Source organism: Perca flavescens, chromosome 2 (assembly GCF_004354835.1).
Source record: "Perca flavescens isolate YP-PL-M2 chromosome 2, PFLA_1.0, whole genome shotgun sequence".
Taxonomy (NCBI): domain Eukaryota; kingdom Metazoa; phylum Chordata; class Actinopteri; order Perciformes; family Percidae; genus Perca; species Perca flavescens.
The window spans coordinates 40007316-40027970 of record NC_041332.1 but is presented as its reverse complement, the minus strand read 5'-3'; positions in this window follow the sequence as shown (position 1 = coordinate 40027970).

The window sequence follows — 20655 nt, the reverse complement described above, 5'->3', positions numbered from 1 at the left end:
ACAAAGGAATCGGTTTAACAAAGATTCCCATCAGACCTGAATGCAGCATGATTGTCACTCTGTGCTAGTAGCTTTGAGTCCCAGCAGCTAGCATGTAGCCGCAGCTAACAGTGAGATGTCACAGTGGTCTGAATGTAACCATAGGAACAGACAGGCTGACGCAGTGAAGCCGTGTAAAAAAAACAACCTTTTTATAACTAAGGGTTTATATAATATCCTAGATATCTAGTTGCAATACCAACCAACATGTATTTATTTATTTGATGTGTTTTCTATCCAAGTAAATTCTGTTGTAAGAGTCTGTAATGAGGAGTCAATTAGATTGTAAATCTGACCATGGCTGAACTCAGAACTTTAATAGCATTGAAGATTGATTATTGCTGATGATGCACACTGATTTAGTTCTATAACTTGTAATTGCTTTCTTTAAATTATGAAGGAAATCCACTTCCTGATGTGTTTTTTTTTTCCTTTGTGGTTACTAGAACACTTTATGACTGACAAAATGTACTGAGAAATTGTTCCAAATATCTGACTCATTAAATCTGGGCTTGATTTTGCTGACATGTTTCAATCTCCTGCAGTTTGACAGCTTGAGGTATAAAAAGAGAGTCATTTCTTAGATGCTAATCTCATTTCGTTTGACCTGCTACATCCAGTGATGAACAGTTCAGTGATAGATCTGCTTCTTCTTCTGCACTAGATGAAGGTGATGCCGAGATGTGTTTCCTTTCTCTCCAGCAAGCCATGTATTGATGATGGTGAGATTACTGTAGCTAATAGCTAATGCTAAATACTGTAATACTGGGTTAATTCTACTGCTATTGGGTTGGGTAAGTAGACTGTGATGGCACCCTGCCACATTTCGTCAGAACAGCCAATGTGCAGAGCTGCAGCAGAATTAGAAAGATATTTAAAGTGACTATATATAACTTTTTAATGTTTCTGAAACGGTGTAATCTTCCATCCGATGATCATAAGTGACCTGTAACAGGAAATGAGACTAACAGTGAAAAGAACGCTGTTTTTATACAGTTTTTATTGATGACTCTGCCCGGGTCAGATTTCCCCCTGCGAAGTCACAGTCTACGCCGGACCCTACGCTGTAGCCTGACGTGCACCAAATGAAACTACACGTCGCAGCGACGCACGTGGCTTGGTAGCGTTGCATTTCACCTGAGTCATTTCCTGGTTTTCCTCCATAAACAACATGAAATCAAGGAGAGGGTTAACTTTTGCTGCTAAAGATTTCCCACCTTGGTTAGCAAACACAGGGTAGACACTTTGTTTCTCTCACTATGACTCTAGCGCTAACACACAAGCTCCAAGAAGTAAGTTATACTGCCCCCTGAACTGGCTTTGTTTCACAGCGAATAACATTATCTCACATCTTGTTCACTGTTCAGGTCGCTGCTTCAGGCTGCGGCCGACAGTAACGTTACACATCGCAGATAAAATTGTTAGTAAAAGTTGTTACATTGTTTCGGGGACAATGACATGCCTGGATAGCTAGCTTGTCTTGATGTTCAACATACAGTCCCTCCAGGATTTTGCGTTGTCGCGATCGCCAATTCACGCGAATTGAACCAATCACCGTGACTTTTCCTCAAATTTGACCAATAACCGGAGTTTCCCGCGACTATAACCAATCCCAGCAGTTACCACGTGCCAGACTTTACATCAGTAACCTATAATGTGACTCTAAGAGCCACTGACCTAGCAGGAGTGAGAGAGAGCTTGTTTCCGATATGAAGACGAGACTTGAACATCTCACATTTACCAACAAAATGTACAGCGAAAGACCAAACATTTCAGACCACCCTGCCAACCTGTATACATTTTAACATCAATGTACGCTGTAACGTTTTTTCACTCTAAAGTCAGCGGCTGCTGTTTCAATCCTGCCGGCTGTCTGCAACGGGCGGGGGCGGGGCTGCTGCTCATACAGTTCCCCCCCACTCCTGACGCGCACACACACAAACACACACAAACACATGGTGGATGCAGGAAAAACCACGCATGAGACGACAAGATGACCTAAATTGAGGACAGCTACGCTCATTGTAAGTGCAATGATAAGTTAAAGTCCAATAAGTACTTTATCACACCGTATGAATGTATGTCCCAGCCCAGGATAGGAAATTAACTAACAATGTAAAGATCAAAGATCAACAAGCCATATATTCAAATTTGATATCAATAAATAAATTATAATTTTTTGTCTTAAATCCACCAGCCATTTTCATATTATACCAACATTTGCAGCATCCTGAGCCTTTTTGTTAAGGTTACTAGGAAAACTCAGCCCAGAGTAGTTTTATTTTTATTTTTAAAGAACTATCACTGTCTCCCACAACTTCATTGCAACAAACATACAAAAGCTCCCGCAAAACCAGGCATTTTGGGCAGCAACAATCTAAAAAAAAGAGGCTGCGAAATTCTGGAGGGACTAAACATACTGTCAAATTACGCTTTGTATTTCAAGTTTTCTGAAATGTTATGTTTAAACATGGAAATTATGCATTATCTAGTCAAATATGTGCTAATTTGCATACATTTCCAGAAAAGAAATCTGAACATTGGATAAAGCCAGATTCAAAATGCTTCTTTTATTTTGTTGACATATTAGAGCCATAAGGGTTTTACAGAGGGAATTATGGATATCTCCTTTTATCACTCCGTAAATCAGAATATGGTGTCAACAGGCATAAAACAAAATCCATTTTCGCCAGGTTTTTAGATATAAAATGTTACATATATCAGGCTATGAATGATATCTGAACAAAGAAAACCCTTCAGAATATGGTCAGGAGTGAAACTGGAAAGTTTGGTGTATGCAAGTGCTACTGAAGTGGATTTCTGACTCAGAAGAAAAACCCATTTTGAGAAAAAGGCCTTTAAAGATTGGATTATAAAATATCAGACATTTTGCAAAATATTACAGGTGAATAGATATCACCATGAAACTTCCCCAGTTGATTACTTACATTAAGACATATATTTGTATTACAAGTTTTCTGAAATGTTATGTTTCAATATGCAAATTAGGCATTATCTAACTTTGGTGAATTAAGGAGAAATTTGCAGGTGTAAATAGTCAAAGTGTAGTAAAATAAACACCTAATTGTCTATTGTGGATGGTTTTTTTCTCCCCCAATAGTCTGAAAGAAGACATGCTATGGAAGCTAAATAGCCCAAAAATGATGGTTTGGGGTGTCTCCCCTTAAATGTTAATAAACTGAAAATCTGAGAAGTTCCTCAAAAACAAACAAGTAAATGGTGATCCATCTACAGCAACTGCATAACCAGACCCAACCACATCTCTTTTTAATAAAAGACAGAATAACAGATAGGAATGTGTGTGTGTGTGTGTGTGTGTGTGTGTGTGTGTGTGTGTGTGTGTGTGTGTGTGTGTGTGTGTGTGTGTGTGTGTGTGTGTGTGTGTGTGTGTGTGTGTGTGTGTGTGTGTGTGTGTGTGTGTGTGTGTGTGTGTGCGTGCGTGCGTGCATGCGTGCCAACATGCATGTGTGCATGTTTGAGATCAAACAGCCAAAAGAGTAAATCCTCTTCAGACACAATATGACCTTTGACACTTGACCTGTGTGTGTGTGTGTGTGTGTGTGTGTGTGTGTGTGTGTGTGTGTGTGTGTGTGTGTGTGTGTGTGTGTGTGTGTGTGTGTGTGTGTGTGTGTGTGTGTCAGTGAGTGACCTATTCCTGGGTGGTGGTGTTTTATATATACTGCAAATGAAAAGGGAGCAGAGCTACATGACCTATCCATACACACATAGTCGTAACAACTACTCAATGTGCTTTTACATAGTACACACACACACACACACATACACACAGTCACATTCTCCGACGGAGGTAAAAGTTCCACAAAATTACACTTTCTTTTAGTCTTGTGTGTATTTGACTATGTTAGTATCTATATAAAGTATACATAAGTACAAAAATAATAATGAATATATATTCATATATATATATATATATATATATATATATAAAATATAAAGTCCACATTCACTTTATATTTTGCTGTTCATGTGATGTAGGTTTTTTTGTTTTAACTTGTCTTTTTATGTAATCTGCCTTAATCAGATAAACTAATACTATCTTTTGGCCAACAGTCCGAAAATCCGGACATGTGACATCTAATAAAAAAAAGTCAGACAAGATTATAATTAATTAATTAATTTCCAAAAATGATATAATTACACTTTCTGTCAATTGATCAGTTTAGCACCATTGAGTAAAGTAAGTCAACTCACTGCTCTAACTACAAAGGTGACGCTATACAAGGTGTACACTGGGATTATGGGTTTGAAAAAATGACAGCCACTGTGAGCTTCTCTTTCAGGGATGTGCCAGGAAATTATGTCATGGAGCTAATGAATCAAGACCAGCTGTAAAAATTGCCATCTTGATTTGTATTCTACAAATGTATGTATATTTTGGTGATTAAATCTGAGCTGAACCCAGTGACTGTAATTTAAACTGTTAAAGCACATCTGTGATAAAAAAGGCGTTGAATTAACATTTTCATGATATTTCATGCTTATTAATTCAGTTTTAATTATGTGTCAATAAACCACATCTTATCAATTATAACATCTATTGTACCCCAAGCAGAAATTATACTTTTTTTTTAAATGGTTTACTTTCCAAATGTATGTTTGTGTTGAATAAGGTTCTGAAGTGGCCTGTAGTTAAAAATCCAATTTTCTATTGTATGTTAGCATGGATGTGAGGACCTTCAGTGCCATGAATGTTCCCAGGATGTAGAATTACTGTCAACTCACGTACAGTTGCCAGAGCTTATGATGTGTTAGAGTGAATATGGGATTTTCAAAATTAATGTATTAATATGTAATGTTATGTGCTATTGAAAAAAGAAGGAAAATAATGAACATCGCCATACAACACCATGTAACCCACCAGATCAGTCTCTGCTGCTGCTGCTGCTGACCCAAGTTGGCTCTCAGGAGGGTGATGATGATGATGATGATGATGATGATGATGATGATGAAGGGGCTGGTGTTTATTTAGTCCAGCTCAGACCTGTGGCCTGGGTCGTCGTCTGGTGGCGTCCCAGTCCAGAGAGCCTCACTTAAGCTTGATGGAGATGATGGATGGCCTCCTGAGCCCCAGAGCCTCTGCACTTCATCAGCATGATCAGCCACTGCTGCTGACACTGCAACACACACACACACACACACACACAAACTGTAGGCCGGTTCACACAGTGCGCCTGCTAACACACCCCGCTGACATTACAGGTACTACTCCTACTACGGTTACTACCAACACTCATCCGTACTGACTATTACCTTTGCTGCTAGTAATAATAATACATACACATAGCGTTATTATTATGACACATTACCTTATTATTGCTTTTGTACAAAGAAAAACAACTTTATTATTATTACGATTATGTAATAATAGTAAGAAAAAGGATAGCCTAAACTATTAAAGTCATATTTTTCTACTCTATATTTTCTTTCAGTTATGTGAATTGACATATTAAATACCATTTTACAAATTTTACTAAATAAATGAAAATGATTTCAATAAAAAGGAGGCCGAGAATTAAATGCATAAATACAAAATAAATATTAATTGCATAGGACATAGGTCAAACACATATCTCCACACCATATCAAATCAGTGAAATGAGTGAAATAACACCTAGATTTATATTTATACATTTTAACAAATAATTATTTTATTTAATTTTCAATTTCATTCAGATGATTTCAATTCATATTTAATATTGACTACTTTGAACCCATTCTGTTAACTGGTGCGTCAGTCAATAGAAACGTGTGCTGTGCAGTCAAACATGGTTTTAACCCTACAGAACTTTATCTTAAATTCTAGAGGAGATCTCAAAGTTTCCAAAAATACCAAGCTGTCGAGCTGTATTTGGGGAATTCTGCTTCCCAAGGACTCACAATACTGTAGAAGGCTCTCTTTGAAATGTTTTAGACAAATTACAGCATTTCAGAAATGACTGAAGAGTCTTTTTGACGCTTATGTACCTGATGAAAAGCAAATTTGAGCTTGAAACGTAATTTTTCTAATGCAATAAATTAAATGAAGTTTAAAGGGAGTGTTCTAGTGTGACAAGTCCTTGGGAGGCAGAAATCACAATGACAGTTTTGGACTCAGCACCTGGACATGTGTCAATTCAAGATGATGGAGTGGTGTAACCATAAAAATCTTGGGTTTGAATATTTCACTTCAAATGACTACCTGGAACAAACTTAAAGAGAAATACAATTAAATGTTAATGGTTTAAAAACATCAATACATTTTTTTAAGTATTTTACAGTATTCTCCATACTTTGGATATGGAGTACATTTGGCCCCAGAATCAAAGTTTAATTAAATTGTACTTCATTTAGTAAAGATGTTTGGGTCAACAAGACCTCCAAACCATACTATGATAGGCTGTTTATTCCTACCCTCTAATACAGTGGTTCAAGATAATTTCTGGGGGTTACCAGATGGTTGGGGGAAAAAAATAATGAAATAACATATTTTAGACTGGAGAATGGTTTTTACATTACTGTGTGGGTTTGGTACATTTCATGTGTTATGTTCAGAGCTTCATTGGTAAATCAGGAGGTCCTGGAACACAGAAAGGGGTCTGAAGGCAGGTCAGGGGGAGAGAAAAAGACACAAACGCATCAAAAATCCAAAGAACCTGGAGCACATTGGACAAGGCTAGGTGCTAGCTGCTAAAGGTCAACTGTCATTAAAGCAAAGCGTTATTTGTTAACATGTATCAATCAGAGCATTCACAAAAATCACTCAAAATCAGCGGGGGGAGGCATGTAAAAACAGCTGTTCACAGGATCCCTACAGAGATAGACCTTTAAAACCTCTTTGAGACCTTTCTGTTTAACCAGAAACAGCTCTGAAGTCGCTAGCGCTAAACCCACCAGACTCCATTTAAAAATGCAACACTTTTAGCGTGAATAGAGCCAACATATTTTATTATTATTTTATTTCAAGCAAAACTAGAGTTGTGATGGTTGGAAACCAAAAACGGCTTTGAATTAAGTGTATTTTACGATGCTAAAATGACTGTTAATTTACGTGGAGTCTGGTGGGTTTAGCGAACGCAATTTCACGGATGTTTTTATATTTAAAAGGATCTTACTCTTGAACAGAAAGGTCGACCTCCTTAGAAATCCTTTCCATAACGTTGTCAGACACTTAGAATATTAATCTGAGCCAGTCAGTGGCAAAATGAGCACTTTTGTGAAGGTAAAAAAAGATGAACAATTACCCCATTAACTTGCATTGTAGTTTTTTTCACCCCTGCCGACTGCAGCGATCTCGCTTAATACTGGACCAATGTCAAAGATTGTTGTTCCCATCTGTGACTTAGACCCAAATCATAGGAAAATAGGGTCCAGGTTGCAAAAAACAGTAGTTAACCTTTAAGTTACTTCACTCCCGGGTCTGCACTTGATGCAGAACATGATGTAGCTCCATTTGTTTTGTTTGTTCCATAAAGTTAAAAAGAAACACGCCATTTACTTTTATGTTAAAACGGACAACAACCCCGGTCTCTTGGGTCAAAGTCCTCTGTTTGTTTGACCCATCTACCACCCCAACCTGCCTCCTTACGTGGAGTAAGGCGCTCTTGTTTTCGCATTTCTTTCTGCTTTGCTCCCGTCATAATTACTACGGCCATCAGAGGGCGCGCCACTATAAACATGTAAATGTGTCGTAATTGATGCTTGAAAAAACGACTTACGTGGGTGTTTTTCGGGACAGGAAAGTCTCAGAACACAAGACATGGTGGACTTGTCCCTGGTGAGAGCTCATGTATTGGTAAATGGATGTTGTAATTAGGTTAGTTCACAAGCCTTTTAGCATCAAGCAGCAACTGAAAGCAGTCTAGTAAAATGCAGCTAACTACGAGCTAAATGAAAAGCACAGCCACATGAAGCAGAGATGGAGAATCAATAAAAACTCAAATGAAAAAGAGAGGATTAAGACAGAGAGAGACAGAGAGGATATTAACCCGTATCCATTGACATCAGACAGAGAAGGAGAGATGCTGACACAATTAAAGACACAATAGAAAAAAAGGATTTACAGAGGGAAGAAAAAGTGGAAAAAAGCAGAATTAATTGATATCACATTGCCGCTTGCTGTGAGCCAGGAATGACTGGTGGCCATTTCATATGAATACTAACAGAAGGTTTCAGAGGTTTCAGTGTGTGTCTTAGCAGATGGTCTGTGTGTGTGTGTGTGTGTGTGTGTGAGCGTGTGTGTGTGTGTGTGTGTGTGTGTGTGTGTGTGTGTGTGCGTGCGTGCGTGCGTGCGTGCATGCGTGCGTGTGTGTGTGTGTGTGTGAGCGTGTGTGTGTGTGTGTGTGTGTGTGTGGGCGTGCGTGCGTGCGTGCGTGTGTGCGTGCGTGCATGTGTGTGTGTGTGTGATCAAATGCAGCATGCTGGATTTAAAAATCAGAGATCAGCTACCACTCTTTATCACATACCATACCACTAAACTGAGCATATTTTTCATAAATAAGGGGGAAAGCTTACACATTCATTACAGAGGAATACCGAATACAAATTTATTGTATTCACTTTTCAAGTGATAATCTGTTTTTATATTTTATACACTGGAATAATGTGCATGAGGGTCTGAGGGTAATTAAAAAAGAGAGTCAAAAATAGCCAAAACTGGGCTTATGAAGCACACTGTAATGTCCTTTTCTTGAATTGAAGATTTCTCAAGCTGTTTGGGGCCACAAGGCTTGGTTTGAGTAAGACGAGAATGTGTTTAAAAAAAATAAATTAAAGGTTGTTTTTTTTTAAATCTGTTTATAGATAGATAGATAGATTTTTATTGTCATTAAACTGAAATTCCGTTCCACTGGCTCATGAATACTGCTTTAACTAAAAACGAAAGTTAAAAATTCTTTGTTGTCTCTCGTGTTATTTTAACATTAAAATATAACACTAAAAGAAGGAGTTGGACAGCAGCATAAATATTGCACATATTGAATGGCACCATATAACAGTTATTGCAAATTTAAGAAAAGTTATTGCACGTTATAAATAAATACTATTAATGCAGTTTCATAGTTCACATCATGGCTATGCAGATGAAGAGAAGACACTCAAGCTGAGTCAACAGAATGTCTAAATAACAATGTCACAGTATCTCTCATGCAGTCCAACTGATGGTTTCTGGGAAATGCAGTACAGAAACACTGCAGCAAAGAGCTATTTGCCCTAAAAAATATATCGAAGATTACCACTTTAGAAATGTAAAACTGACACCTGTATTTTCAAGTCAAACTCAAGAGTGAAATAATATTATATATTGTTGTATAAAATTCCAGGTTAGGTTAAAAGACATTTCTCACAGGCTTTAAATACACCTTTGGCCTCGCAACTGCTACTTCTGTCACTGCGAGCTAAATCAAAGCTAAAGCCCTTGAAACAGAGCCATCAAAACCCACAGAAACCACGGCCTCCAAACACAGGAGGATTTACACCATTTCTGCTTTCTGTCTCTCTGCCTGCTGCTCTTGTTTCTCTCTGTCATTTCACAGCGCTGCTGTCAGCCTGCTGCGGGCCCAGCTTTTACTGCTAAACTTTTACTTTCATTACGAGATCGTTTTCTCATGTTATATCGTCTCATGATTATTAACAATGTTAGTGTATGATTCCGACCACTGTATTTGTAGTTAGGGTAACTTGTGACGGAAAAGCCTTAAAACTGTATGGAACAATATACAAAGACCCTTGAAAATGTTTTTTTTAATTATGTTAAAAATAGATAACAAAGCCTATACACTTCACTTCTTATAGGGCACAGGTCACATGTACAATATACTTGTAAATACTAGGGGTGGGAATCACCAAAGGCCTCACGAAATGATATCATCACAATACTTATGTCACGATACGATATTATTGGGATTTTAAATGTATGCTGCAACCATGTTGCAACATTCTGCGATATATTGCAATTTATTACCTTTTTTCCAACTTCAACTGTTTCCCAATTTCAAATGATATCCCCCAAAAGGAAACTTTGCCAACATCTATTTTATCTAAAACGATACATTTCTCTGTTTGTTCATCTCACTTCAGTTGTATTGCTGCAAAATGGGATTGTCAAGCAGACAATCTGACCAACACATATATATAATAAAAGATCAATACTTGGCATCTGTGTATCGATATAGTATTGGCGCAAAAAATATCGTGATACTATGCTGTATCGATTTTTTTACAACCACCCCTAGGAAATAGTGATATCAAATGAAGCATAAACTGTCTTATTTTTCTACATATTAAGTTTACAACCAGTTAAAATACCTGCAAGAAAATGCAAGTGATAAGATTAAAGATAAAGGTCAGTAGTATTGCCAACTTCCCTTTATTAATTGTCCCGTCTTATTAAATATCACAGGTTACTGTATGTGTTCATCCTCTTGAGGTTAAAACTCATTCATTTCAAAGCTGGATCCACATTTGAAGCATGTGTTGGAAACTCTGGCAGACTAAATGATGGCAAACACATTTAGTTTTTCAATATTATTTAAAAGATAGAAAGTTATAGACATGAGCTCATTTCAAATTCACCTAAATTCAACAACGAGCCCACTTTCTCCCAAAATAATTCAATAGCTTCAAAATGTATATATTCATGCATATATATACTTTAGCTGTGCCTTGTGCGTCTTTCTGTGTGAGATGGCCTTAAAACTGTCTATTTTACAGGTGAAAGCTGATTTCTATGGAAGACTTATTAGACTATGGAGTTCTTTTCCTTTATGCGATAATTTTCCTTTTTTATTGCATGCAGCAGATAAACAACAACATGCTTGAGTGATTTCCCCAGATGGCTTTCATTGGGAGAACACTTGTGATCAGATAAGAAACCCCTTTTTGTGCTGCAGGGGAAGTTGCTTTGATTTTGGTGATATGAATGACAAAAACGTTCTAAGACTATTCCAAAATAGTCTACTGTATATCCACAACGTTCCACTTCCGGGATTGCTCCGGTGCCGCAGGAACATCCGTTTTCTCTCGCACGACTATTCTGCAGCGGCTCCGCTCGGCGCTTAGTACAGTGGCTGACGCACTGCAGCTTAATGAAACACACGCAAATAGACACAACACAAGCAAATTAAGAAAACCTCTTCATTAATATGACAACACATGCGCAGCATTTAGCAAACGCGCTGCAAATACACACAACACAACCAAATACACAAATGCGCTGCAAATACAGAAACGATGCAAAAAGAAAAGCACACAAACTCCGAAAACAGAAACGATGCAAAAAAAGCACACGAGAGAGAGAGAGAGAGAGAGAGAGACGGGGCACGTTCAATCTCAGAATGGTGTGCACCGTTGTGAAACAATGTGCAACTGCTTTGAGATCATAGACTGTAAATATTAAGTCTATGTTTGAGATATGTTTTCTCTCGTTTGGTGGGTGTGTCTCTAGTTTTTTGGCTCAGGTCACAGGTGATACCCAATCAGCAGAGAAGTGTCTGTTGTGTTTTCGGAGTTTTTGTTCTTTTCTTTTTGCATCGTTTCTGTATTTGCAGCACGTTTGTGTGTTGTGTGTATTTGCTGCGTGTTTGCTAAATGCTGCGCATGTGTGAGATTTTTTCTTAATTTGCTTGTGTTTCGTCTATTTGCGTGTGTTTCATTAAGTTGCAGTACGTTTGTCCCTGTCGGCCACCATACATTAGCACCTCTCAAGACAATTGTGATTGGTTTATAGAAATGGCAATAAACCAGAGCACGTTTTTCTCCCATCCCGGAATGCTGTGGGGACTAGGGTCTGGCAAAGTGAAACTAATTCCAAAATAACATATTAAGCGTTGCAATATATCTTACAGTTTTTGCTGATTGCTTGCACACTGAAATCAAAAGTATTACACAATTATCAAAACCTTAAACTCTAGAGGCAAAACATAAGCACAATGTCAGCCTCACGCTTTTTGCAAAACAATACACACAGTGATTTGCAAAACACTAAACACACTTGTATACGTTAGACACAGAAGTAGATCATGATGTCACTTCCTTGCAATTCTAAAGCCAAACGATTTGCGTATATAGAGAGAAATAAATTATATTTTCCTCAGTCTGCAGCATTGGTCTTGTGTAGTGTTTGGTGAACTTATTGTATATTTGCACTTGCTCTGTGTACTTCATTTACAGAACGCACTTCCTCTGTGTACTTCATTTACAGTACTCCAATCACTGAGAAGTAGAAACGTGTTTGTGTGTGTGTTTCATATGGTAACAAAATCTGGTTTTTATAAATTAGTGTTCTTGCAAGAGGGTTTCATTTTGCAAAGGGTCTGAGGTGTTCTGCTGATTGGGTGTGTGGTTGTGCTAATTGGGTGTAGTGTTCTGAAAAAACGGTCCCTGTTTTCAAAATAGTGTTTAAGCAATCGAAAAAAAAAACTGTAATTACATATAATATAGAGTAAAATTGTAGATAGGTATTCAGACAGATTCACTAGTTATGAATTAGTAGTGTACCTCTGATGAATAATATTTCAGTATTAATGGATCTTTAAACTGCAAATACACATTTTCCATCTGACAGAGAACATGTGGATATAAATGATGATGATGATGATGATGATGATGATGATGATGATAAAGGAGTAAGGTTGAATGGTGTACAGTAGTTTTAATTTAGTACCATTGTTTTAGTTGTAGCAGCAGTGATCTTGTCCCTGTGTGTGTGTGTGTGTGTGTGTGCGCGCGCGCGCATATTAATATCTCATAATATTTATGATGAAACCATGTGGCCAGTTTCTCCGCCACACATCCCCACCGTCCTCCTCCAGTCATTGGAAGGATGGTAAATAGAATTGTTACCACCATACGCAGGCCTTTCCAAAGGATTCCTGTGCCTGTATTCTTTTTCTGTTGTTATTGCTGTTTTTAAATTTGTGTTTTGTCAAGTAACTGCAATCCTAACTATGGCGATATATAACAGAACAGAACAAAGGTGACTCCTTATTTGCATTTAATTAAATTGCTTTTCATTAGCTCTGTCCTTGAACTCTGCTTAATGACCATAAAATTGGATCTGAATCTGATCTGATTTACTGAAAAGCTATGGTATCAGTACAAACTGTCCTGTCATGGTAAAAAAATTCTAGGTAGTTCTGCTCACTTATAATAAGGCTTATAATAAGACTTAACAAACTAATTAATCTGCACACTTTTAAAAAATTGAGTTCTCTCTACATACTGTTAGTGGTATGTATTATTTGGTATAGGTACATATTCGTCCATTGTGGACATTTTAACTTCTAGGAACCATTGTGTTTTAGCTGTACTTTGTAAACTGTTTATGGAATTATTATTAATAATATTTATTTTTCCCCTTTATTTTTGCCAGGCCATGCTTCAGTGCTAATTTAATGAACATATTTGCCAGTAGTTCCTGCAGGTTGAAGTATTTGGATGAAGCTGAAATTCTTGTAAAACACAATATGAAATTACAAAAAACTACGAAAGTACTTTGCCACTGTCAGCCATCAATTGAGCTCAACACATATGGGTCAGTGTGTTGCTGTGTGTAGACCTACTGGGTTAAAGTTCCCAAGTTTTCCTGGGGTGGGGGGGTAGCTTTCACATTGGTTAGTATCTGTGTAACACAGCCATACTATGTTTGTATACATTTGATCCAATATGTGCTGTAGAAAATGTTACATGGTTTAATGGAAAATCAATAAAAAATTGCTAAAAAAAAAAGTTCCCAAGTTTTCCAATCATGGAAAAAAAGAAATAATGTCCTTGACAATGCTTTATCTTCCTACAGAATCATTTGCATATGTTATGTAGGTATTTCATGCACACAGGCCTATATCTTTTGTAGACAGGGAAATGACAATGTAAGTCTCTTTGGACAAAAACATCTGTCAAATAATTGTAATACGGAGACCAAACTGTATTCGCATTGCCTACCCTCATTTGACTTTTTTATATTTGGCCTGCTTTTTCTGTTTAGTTTTCAGTGTTTTCAATTTTTCAAAAGTAATTTCACATTTTTCACATATTTTACTGGAGTCCCACTGAGAGTCCTAATCTTGTCAAATCCTACAAAGTTCATTTACATTAAGAAGGGGAGACAGGGAGGAATGAGAGACAGAAGGAGTGCAAGCAGAGAGGGGAGAAGTGAGTGAAAGAGAAACAGAGAACAACAAAGAGAAGAGAGACAAAAGGTATAAATATAGCATATCATGGGAAAAACCTTGACAGCTTCCAACACAGTCTGATCTGAGTGAAGACTTGTGAAGTCCTTTTGCAAGACTTTTCATACACTGGTGCTTGTCAGCTTGGGGTACAACAAACTAATTACAGTAATGAAAAAAGCATTAACATCACAATGGAATAGTGGAGTAATAACATAGGCATAATTTACAGGGGCCAGTGCAACCCACCCCAAAAACCTATTATAATTTCCTTTCCATAAATAAAGACATTTGCTTGCACCATAAATTGATGCAGAAAAGGCACAAATTGTTGTTTTGAAATATGTCAGGTCCATATGTGTTTGTGTTATGTCGTGAATGTGAAAATGAACTGCTACCTCCTCTGTCAGCTCTAGCCGCTGAAAAGAAATAAGCAGAGAAATCAGGCCAATTACATAAGCTGGTCTGACTTGGTGTTGCCTGAGCTCATTATTATTCATGAGCTCGCCCAGTTTCGCTGGGTAAAGGATGCTGATAGCCAGGCTCTCATTGGCTAGCTGTTAGCCAATCAGAGTCAAGCAGCTTAGCTCGTTGAATATTAATGAGAACTGGCACAAATCGAGCTGAGTCTTCCTGCAGGCTTTCTATACCACGCTAGAATGGCTTGAAACAAGGTAACCAAGGCAGTTTTTCCACAAAAAGTTTTACAGAGTCCATGGTAGAACTTCAGATATTACCACAAAGTAATGAACCTCCCCAATGTTGAACCCACAGTTACGCGCTTGAGTAATAGGCATCACGTACCCCTTTGTAATGTAATGAAATATAATGGAAATCATCAAGTGAAATACAACTGCAGAAAAAAAAAATTGTAAGCATTCAAATGTACTCAATCTCCACAAATTAGTTGCCTTATCTAAACATATAAAAGTGTCAGGAGCTTTGCCAAGATGGATGCGTATTTCATTCAAGCACAACATGAATCAACATATAGTTACCAACCTTAATGCAACAAGATGATGTGGATCTAATGAGCACAGACATTGAGCTGAACCATGCACATACATGCACAGCGAGTAACTAACATCAAACAAGCAACTGGGTCTATTTACTTGCTTCCTTTCCTTGAAATAAGCATTGCTACAAATTTTTAATTTAATTTTTCAAAGATATTGATTAGCCCATGGATTACAGAAACCGAATGAGTGTTTTGTTTCAGACCCTTCTAGGCAGCTGTTATCCACATTGTTGTCCAGACTAGTGCTGCCCATAGCTCACCTCTTGTCAGATGTTGTACAACACTCAGCAGCAGCTGGCAGAGCCACGCAGCTCGAGCGAGAGACGCTCTAAATTATGATTTATTAGTTCGGAAGACACACAAGGACATGATCACTGTTAGTTCTCCCTGTCTCCCTGTGTCCGTCTACTGGTAGATTTACTGCTGCAAGTGCTGCTCCAGGACAGCAGAGAGCTGCTAGCTTATGTTTTCATCACAGACACAGGAAGGAAGGAGGAAATTGAACGAGGTGAGCACTGAGCATTATGTGAATGAAAAAAAAGTCTTGTGATGAGACTGAGAAACACACTAGAGAAGGGAGACAAGGAAGGATTCTTTATAAAAAATATTATTTACCCATCTTTGCTTTGATTGTTTCTATATTGTTCTAAAAAGACATTCCTCAACTTAAACAATTTAAATTAAAAAATGTAAATTAAATATCACAATGAAAGTACAGCCTACTGCAAAATAATAATCACACTGCATGACAGCAAAATGGGTGAAAGAAATGAAAGTCAGAAATACATGCTGAAATACACTGAAAAATATGTGCAGCAGAAAAGCACTGCACTTCACCTTAACGTAACACACAGGCTCCAGGCCAGAGGGAGTGCTAAGCAGGATAAGCTGAATAAGTCCTAGTTCCCTCTTGGGAAACATTTTTCTGGCAGATCCACTCCAGACTGTTCTTTTCCATCACAGAAACAGTGAGTTGTGGCATCTGTACACTTACAGAGCTGATGTGACTGCTCATGGCTGAAGCCAACCAACCAAAATACAGTATTCCTCCTAATCCAGCACTGCTTCCAACAGTGTTACAACTGCATCTCTAGCTGTGAAGTCAGAGGAACAACACCACACACTGAAAACTTTAAAGTTTTGGTTAGTCTCGCATTGCCAGACTGGCTAGTGCACACAGCATTCTGGGATGGGATGAAAAACGTCCTCTGGTTTATTGCCATTTCTTTAAACCAATCACAATCGTCTTGGATGGAGCTAAGCGCCAGACGCAGGTATGTTGGGAAGGAACTTGTTTTAGTGGAATATGTGCATGTAGGGAGGCGAGCTTTGGAATTAAAATGGCTGTCAAAGTGTGTGATGAGAATTTTACTCTAAAAATCGATATAAATATAATTTGATTGTCGGTTCTAGCTTCCCAAATTGACCGGAGTTTAAAATGCCAGTTATGGATCATTTTATTTCTATAGTTTGTAGCTGATTTTATAAGCTGACATTGGCTGTTGAAACAGGTGACGTCCCTTACGTTCTAAAACCAGCCACTGGCGACTTAACAAGCTCAGTCGCAGGCGCCACCATCAGATGGTTTGAGTTGAGCTGAGACGGGCCAATGGACACAAAATGTTTGGAGCCAATCAGTGGTAAGCAGACATGTTTCTAACCAAACAGTGTTTGTAGTTAGCTGCTGTCTTAGCTGTAGCCTGCTAGCTACATATACACCGTAGATGAGAAAAAGGTCATGCATGTGTGTATCAGCTCCAGCCATCTGTCAACCAGCTGTGGAATGATGTCTCTCTGTTGCTCTCTCACTCTCTCTCTGAGCTGAGCTAAGTGGTGCAGAGATGCTTCATTGGTAAAAAAAAAAAAAAAAAAAAAAACTCTCTGAGGAGCTTAGCTCACTGACAATTTATTAACTTTACTCCTCACACACACACACACACACACACACACACACACACACACACACACACACACACACACACACACACACACACACACACACACACACACACACACACACACACACACACACACACACACTATAGGGTTGGACTGATGTGCTCAGTAGCACTGCATTTGTAATAGTACTGTCTACATTTCCTAAGGCTGCTCTTCATAGTACTGCCACCAGTGCACTGATTGATGCTGGACTTACAAACATACTGCAGCTATATCTAGTGGTAGCTACTAATAACTATTGCCAGGGCCTTTAGTTATGTCTTGAGATAAATCACAATCAAATATGTGAAGCATGTGTCCTTGTATATGGTTTTAAAATAACCATTTCCAACACCACTCCATTCTCTTCTGTATAGCTGAGCTGTCAGGGAGCTCTCTCATTGGTGGTCACTCTATTGTTTTAGATATTTAGTGATATTAGAAATAACCAATAACATGTCACTTCTAAGAGGGGGATTCTTTTATTTAGAACAACCATTTTCAACAGTTAGAAGTACTAATGGAAAGCTATCAGCAGCAAATATGATGGAGGAGAGTGGATATTGTTGCTAGCTTGTTGGCTGAACTTTAAAGCAGCTATAACCACTATTTTCATATTAACAATGGAACACTGACTTGTGGTAGTGATGAGCCTATAGGGAAAATATTACCTGACTTGGAAGTTCCCTCCAGCTCTACAGAGCTTCATAGTGTCAGCATGTTGTTTTGTTTTTCTGGCACACAACTTTAGTGTTTCGATTCACTCTCACCGCAGCAGGCAGCTTTCTTCAGTCAAAAAAGCATTTAAACCCGCATTCCAGTATCTGCTCAGCAACAAAGAACAGACAAACACGCCACTTTGTTCAAAGGCTTTTGGCAGCTAAAGAGGTATTTCTCTCAATAATTAGTGAAGACCAAACAAGGAGAGTGAACATTGGACTTTAATTCCTCAGATCCTCCAAATGATCATGTTCATCTGTGTCAGCTGGATGTGTAAATAGGCAACTGTTTGCTAGCAAACCGCCATATCAACTTAAAAGGTAAAAATCTCAATGGTGTGTTTACAGCATTAAAGTGCAGTTCACCCCAAAATATTCTTTTTTTATTTATCCTCATATGTGTAGTGCTATTTATCAATGGAACGTTAGATTGTTTTGGTGAGAGTTGCCCAGTGTTGAAGAGATCGTCTTTAGAGGTCTGCCTTGTGTCCAATATAATGGAACTAGATGGCACTCGGCTTGTTTGGTGCTCAAAGCACCAAAACAATACATTTGAAAAACTAGCAATGTCGCTTAAGTTTATTCTTATTCTTATACTGTATTTTTTCTATACTGTGTTTTTTATACCTCTTTATTTAAAGAGTGTTTTGTAAGCTACTAAAATCTGCTGCTGGAAATCCAATTTCCTTGCGGGAGTCATCCCAAAAGGATCAATAAAGAGAAGTCTAAGTCTAAGTCTAACTAAATGATGAATGACCTGTTACTCAACATAATCTACAGGCCTGGTTGTGAGCAGTTTCATGTAGGAACTATTTTCTTTCTACCGAACAAACCCTGCTAATCAGAATCGGAAAAGGTTTTATTGCCTCAACAAGTACACTTATGTGGAATTTGCCTTGGTGAAAGGTGCATACGTAAACAAATGAACAAACAAACAATAAATACAGAAAAAAGAAATGTATACATACAAAGTAACTGTTGCATAAGACTGTATAACCGTATCACTGTGCAGAAGGAAGCATATTCATGGAGAAATTAAATGAAAATTCCAATTCCACTACTGTTGGTTTTACTGCTACATGTCCATCAGACTGGTGTGGCTCATTTACACTAACACCTGAATCTGTATTTTACCAGCCAATCTGACCTTGCAGAAAGCTGAGGAAAAACACCAGTACAGTATAAGTTTGAATCATGGACTGTATCTCTAATCAGTACACAAAGTCAAATGATTTAAATATTCTCATGTAGCAACCCTACCTGACACTATAGCTTTAGTTTTTCACCTGCACCCTCCTCTTTCCACCTTAGCGTCATTTCCTAGGTTGGATGTGTGGACTATACGGCAGCCCCATAGCCTTTGACCGAACAAAGTCATGTTAAACTGACTTCTTGTTTGCATCATTTTGGAATATTTATGGGTGCCAATGGGTAGATCATCGTAATCATTTCTTGTTTTTTAGTTTAATTCCAATGAAGTCTACCGTCAGTGATATTCTCACTGAAACACACTTGTTCACCAGGTTCACAATGAAGCTATTCATTGCATATATTTCACACTTTTAAAATAGATGATTTTATTAGTCGGACTCTGCACCTACTTGTATCCCAATCAATCCTTCGACTTCTACTGCTAAACATCCTCAGAATGCAGAAAGTACAGGCAGATGAGCATACAATTACAATACTATAAAATGTAATGATAGATAATGAAGTATCTGCTGGTCAGAAGATTTCTCTATATTTATTTTACAAGTATGCAACATGAAGCAATGTTTGTCCTCTGGATCAAAGAGAAAGAGAAACAATGTAAAGACTTTGTGAATGTTAGCTGGCATCATACAAGTTTAATTCCCCTGCAGCTGCTGCTCAGTGTTTTCACTTTTGCCAAAGCACAGAATTGCCGCAGAGAAATGAGCAACGGAGTTCATTTAAAGTGTGTATTCATAATAGCACTAAATTAAATGAATAGCAACAAGAGTCACTGGGTGGCTCTGTAAAGTTTATGAGTCATGGAGTTACGGCTAAAACTCAGGGAACAGGTTAGGAGAGAAAATTGCTTTTTCAGTGATATGGTCGGTTGTTCTTTGGTTCTGTTCGCTCCATTCAAAACCCAAACCAGAGCCATCACACGGAAAGCTGGACCAAACATGTGAGGCACATTGCCACGTCTGGGCATGAGAACCAGTTTGGATTGGGCCCACAAAAAATTAAGTTTGCCTTCTTTTTTTCAACCTTTATTTATCCAGGTAAGTTGATTGAGAACAACTTCTCATTTGCAATGACAACTTGTCACATTCACACATTCATACCTGGAAGCTGCCCCACAGTCTGATCTGCTGGCCACTGAGCAGCTCCACTGGAGTGGTTGGGGTTAAGGTCCTTGCTCAAGGGTACCTCAGTGGTGGTAATGAGGGAGGGAGAAGCGCTGCTCTTTCACTTTCCCCACCCAGATTTTTCCCTGTCGGTCTGGGGCTTGAATTAGCGACCTCCCGGTCCCAAGCGCGCTTCTCTAAGCACTAGGCCACCACTGCCCTTCTAACTGGATTACAGAATATATAGTAACAGAACTTGTAATAAACACATTTATACTAGTGTTCAGATTCGATGCACTTGATATTGTAAATAGTTTAATACTTTACACAGGCTTATTATTCCACAGGTCATGTATTAGCCACACTTTAATAACCTGCATTATGCTGAATAAAGGGTGAATACACCCAACTGCCTCATCCTTTCCTGACTGCCAGAAGCAGCA